Genomic DNA, 5670 nt, shown 5'->3' with positions numbered 1-5670 from the left:
AACTTTTAGCATGTTTTCATTGTTGATAAATTGATGAATTAGACTTGGAATTGATAGATATTGAGCTTAGATTATGAAAATGATTAAATTGTAAAGTTAGTTAAGCTTGTTTGTTAGCTAGGTAACATTAAGGACCAAATTGAATAAATGTAAAACCTGTCATGAAATTATGTTTTATAAATAGAAAGTATAAGGTCCTTAATAAAAGAATGTGAAATAAGATTTAATCTAAAGCTAGGAATTGAAAGATATGTTTATCACGAGTTCAGGGACTAAATTGAATAAAATAAAAATATGTATATAATAAAAAAGGGAATTAGTTGAATCATGCATTTCATGGCATTGTTTTTGTGAGCCAATGAATGGCTATTTTTTATTAATATGTGATATTGATTGGTGTATATATATAATTGTATAAAATCGAAACTCGATAAAAGTGGAGATAGTAGAGGAAAAGCTAAAATTGTAAAATATGTAACACCCCTAAGTCGTATCCATCATCGGAATAGGGTTACAAAGCATTACTAGAGTTTACATTTCAAAACTATAAAAAAAATTAGTACATTTAATTCATATCATCAATCACAACAAAACCAATAAATAGCATACATATTGTCCCTTATACGAGCCCTCGAGGCCATAAAAACACATTAGAAACAAATCGGGACTAAATCAGAAACATATAGAAATTTCAGGGAAAGGATGAAAATTTACAAACTGCAAGGGTCACATGACCTTGTGGCCAGACCGTGTGCTAGGCTGTGTAAAACCTGACTTGCAACCCTTCGAAAACTACAAGGGACACATGGATGTGTTACCTGGCCATGTGTCATACACTGTTGAGACACACTCCCGTGTCTCTGCCTGTGTGGACGAAAATAGGCTATTTTACAAACTATTTTTCTCACTTTTTTCAACATGTACCTATAATACCTTTTGTACATATACCTAGGCCCTCAAAAGGCACCAAAACCATGCATAATCAAGCCAAACACATATGGTACAATAACATCCAACCAATATGTCCAAAGACACCTCAAATGAAAACATTAAAACATGTATAACCATGTATTCAATTTGGCCAAAATAATTGATTTACTTCTAACTGAGTTTGCATCATTACACCACATGCAAATCACTTAGCAAAACATACCATTTGGTACCAACTGTACCACATAATTATTAGTATCAAAATACATATATATGCTTATTATGGCTAAACACCAATTCACAAGAAGTTATATGTCGTATCTAATATGCACATTCATCTACTTCTCTATCTACCATTATTCAACCATAACAAGTCATATATCAAACATTACAAGGCTACTTCTATACACCTTATAATATATATATCATTTTACCAGCACAAGGCCAAAATGCAAACTAACCAAATGATCATTTACACAACCAAAACACATAGGCTAACATTAGCTAAAATACCTATACATGCCATTATAACCTTAACCAAGACATCAAAATCTACCAATATAATCACTGGATAGTGTGATAAATCTTCAACGAGCTTCAAACCCGATCGAGCTTCCGATAGTATGAAAAGTAAAGAAAAATAACTACGTAAGCAATAAATGCTTAGTAAGCTCATATAAACTTTAATTAGATCAATCCATTTCCAATATGAAATGTAACACCCCTATCCCATAACTGATGCCGGAATAGGTTAGGAGGCATTACCAGACCTGTAATTTAATTCAAAACAATTATTTAACAAATTTCGTCTCATTTCAGTAACCGTCATTCATTCACATTCAAAATGTACTTAAATCAATCATACAAAGTCTTAATCAGGCATTTAGGACTAAATTGATAACATATAAAAATTTTAGAAACTTAGAAAATTTTCAACTTTACAAGTGACACACGCCTATGTGAACAGACCGTGTGCCTCACACAGCATTAGACATGCCCGTGTGTCTAAGCCGTGGCAAAATAGTGTATACATACTTACTTGTCCACATGGCCACAAGACACGCCTTTGTGCTTAGAAAATTTTCAACTTTACAAGTGACACACGCCTATGTGAACAGACCGTGTGCCTCACACAGCATTAGACATGCCCGTGTGTCTAAGCTGTGGCAAAATAGGGTATACATACTTACTTGTCCACATGGCCACAAGACACGGCTTTGTGTCAGCCCGTATGCCACACACGACCGATAGACATGCCCGTGTGTCTAGGCCGTGTTAAAATTGTAGGGTATACTGACTTTAATTTGTAAGGTACCCCAGGGGACACATGATAAACCATAATATATACATAATTTTTACCCCATGCTTAGCATATTTATGGATGATTTTTCCTTGGTTTTGTTGAATTCGATGCTCCTAATCCTTTAAATTCATGTTTTATACTCAGAAAAGTTTAGGGTAACCAGAAGAACGAGAAACGGGCCAAAAACAGACAAATTAGGCCTAAATTAGTGTTTCACACGGCCTAGGCAATTCCACACGAGTGATCCACACGCCCGTGTGTGACACACGGGTAGAGCACACACCCGTGTGTCCTGGCTTGTTGACATTAATCCAAGTCAGAATTGCACACAGCCTGAGCATCTTCACACGGGCGTGGCACATGGCCGTGTCCCTATCAAGCCCAAGTCTAGTTCTACTCGGAAAAGGCTTGTTTTGGGCTAATTTGGGCATTTGAAAGTCTATATAAAGACCCTAGAAGGGGATTAAAAGGACACACAGAGAGTTCGAGGCAGAAAATACTCGCGACTAGATATCGGAATCACCTCGGAGCTAGGATCTACATCGAGACTAAAGATTTCCAACCAATTTCCTAGAAGTTCTTGGGTTTCTTTTTATTTTGTTGTTTTCTAAAATTTGAGATGTTTTCCATTATTATTATGAACTAAACTCCCTAAATACCTAAGGGAGATAAACCCTATGACGAATCTTGTTATGCTTTGATTTATATGATAAATACTTGGTCTTATTCTTAATTATGAATTTTAATTCTTGCTTTAATATTTCATGATATTAATCCAGGTTTTTGATGTGCTTATTCAGTGGAGTAAAAATCCCTATTTAAGAGTAGATAATTCATAATTAAGTGGATTTGAATGCAATCCTAGAGATAGGACGACATAAATCTACCGGATTAGAGTCAAATCTAATAAGGGAATCTATAGATCAAGTTAATGCGAAAATAGGGGTTTTAATTAGAAAGAGATTTCAATTAATCAACCTAGAGTCAGTTGTTATTAGTCTCGAGAGAGATATTAACATAAATTAGGGATTTCTACAGAATAATTCAAGTGAATAAATCGTCTAAGTCAAAAGTAATAAGTGAAGTCTAGGTGGATTCTTTCTTGGGTATTGTCTTTTCAATTGGTTTTCCTAAAGTATTTTCCAACTTTCGCCTCTGTCATTATCTTAGATAAATTAGAAAATTAGTTTAGTTTAAAAACACCCTTAAATTCTTAGGCTAGTTAATAAAAAGAGAGTAACTACTAGTATTTTTAGTCCTTGTGGATACGATATTCCGGTCTCACCATACTATACTACTATTTGATAGGTGCGTTTGCTTTAAGTCTAATTATTAGTTAATTTCACGACCATCAAGTTTTTGGTGCCGTTGTCAGGCTAAGATATTAGGAACGCTTAATTTTTATTATTTTGGCCATTTTTTATTTTTATTGCAATTTAATTTTATTTTTGCTTAAATTACTAAATGTTCTTTTATTCACTTCTGACAGGTTTTTATAGTTTATGACTAGAAGAAACCCATCAGGACCTCTACTTTTTTATAGTGAAATTGAAAGCACAGCTCGCAGAAACCTAAGAGAAATAATGTGAAGCCTTCGATACATAGAGGAAGGGAAAGAGGACGATATTCAAACCACAACCGAGGAGATGACTGATAATCATAATAATCAGTTACCTCCTATGGCTATTGCAGACCTAGTAAAACGGAATCCTGCTCCTCATACTATGTATGATTATGCTAAACCTAGCTTAACAGGAGCTGAATCGAGTATAGTTAGGCCTGCTATTGCTGCAAATAATTTTGAACTGTAAGCTAACACGATTCAAATGATACAACAGTTTGTTCAGTTTGATGGTTTGCAGGACGAGGATCCAAACACTCATTTAGCAAACTTTCTGGAATTTTGTGACACCTTTAAGATCAATGGTGTTTCTGACGATGTCATTCACCTTCGGTTATTTCCCTTTTCATTGAGGAATAAGGCTAAACAGTGGTTGAACTCGTTACCACGAGGATCAATCACCACTTGGGAACAAATGACTGAAAAATTTTTGCTTAAATATTTTCCACCGGCTAAAATAGCTAAACTAAGGAATGATAATTCTTCTTTTATGCAGATGGATTTAGAAACACTCTATGATGCATGGGAGAGATACAAGGATCTATTGAGAATGTGCCCTCACCATGGGCTACCACTTTGGCTATAGGTTCAAACTTTTTACAACGGACTGAATCCTTTGACTATACAGATGATTGACGCAGCTACTGGTGGGACTATTAATAATAAGACACCTGAAGAGGCCTATGAATTTATAGAAGAAATGTCATTGAATAATTATTAGTGGCAACTCATGAGGACAAAGCCAACGAAAGCGGTCGGCGTTTTTAACGGCAATTCGGTTACTATGCTCTCTAATCAGGTAGAACTTTTGAATAGAAAAATTGATGGTTTACTTGGTTCTTCACAGGTTCATCCAGTAATGCAGTACGATGCAAGTGGAGGTGGAATGAACAATTCAGAATATCCACCCTATGGCCATAACATTAAGAACGAACAAATGAATTATATGGGTAATAATCCTCGACCTCAAAATAATCCTTATAGTAATACTTACAATGCAGGTTGGAGGAACCACCCAAATTTCTCATGGCGAGGCCAAGGGAATCAGAGGCCACCACCCCCTTCAGGCTTCCAACAACAACCTTACCAGCAAGAGAAAAAGTCGAACCTTGAGAAGATGATGAAAAAATTTATTTCAGTAGCAGAAACCCGTTTTCAGAACACTGAAACTACACTTAAAAATTAGCAAGTATCAATCCAACGGCTCGAGAATGAAATTGGACAGCTGGCTAAGATGATTTTAGATAGACCACTAGGAAGTCTACCTAGTAACACCGAACCTAATCCAAAAGAGCATGTGAAAGCAGTTACACTAAGGAGTATGAAAGTGTTAGCTGAATCTGAAAAGAAGCCACAACAAGAAGCTGACAGAACCGAAGGAGAGGAGGTAAAACCTGAAAACAATGACAATCCAATGCCAAAGGAATATAAACCACTGATCCCATATCCAGCAAAGTTGAAAAAAGACCGTATGGATGTGCAATTCGGTAAATTTCTTGAACTTTTTAAACAACTGCATATTAACTTACCTTTTGTTGAAGCTATATCGCAGATGCCTACATATGAAAAATTTTTAAAGGAGCTTCTAACAAATAAAATGAAGTTTGAAGACTTATCTACAGTGGAACTTAACGAGGAGTGCTCGGCCATACTCAAAATAAACTGCCAACTAAACTGAAAGATCCAGAAAGTTTTACTATTCCCTGCTTAATTGGTAGTTTGAATGTTGATAAGGCACTAGCTGATTTAGGTGCTAGCATTAATCTGATTCCATATAAAATGTTTAAACAACTTGGTCTTGGGGAACCTAAACCCA

General features: G+C 35.5%; 1 non-coding gene across 1 annotated transcript; it reads right to left on the bottom strand.

Moving 5' to 3' along the window:
• Positions 1–4317: 4317 nt before the first annotated feature.
• LOC121210283 (small nucleolar RNA R71) lies at positions 4318–4424 on the bottom strand. Its single transcript, XR_005905401.1, has one exon. It is a non-coding gene; the product is annotated as a small nucleolar RNA R71 (small nucleolar RNA).
• Between the last annotated feature and the right edge of the window lie 1246 nt (positions 4425–5670).

Source organism: Gossypium hirsutum, chromosome A11 (assembly GCF_007990345.1).
Source record: "Gossypium hirsutum isolate 1008001.06 chromosome A11, Gossypium_hirsutum_v2.1, whole genome shotgun sequence".
NCBI classification, from domain to species: Eukaryota; Viridiplantae; Streptophyta; class Magnoliopsida; order Malvales; family Malvaceae; genus Gossypium; species Gossypium hirsutum.
This window is presented reverse-complemented; position numbering and strand designations above follow the sequence as displayed.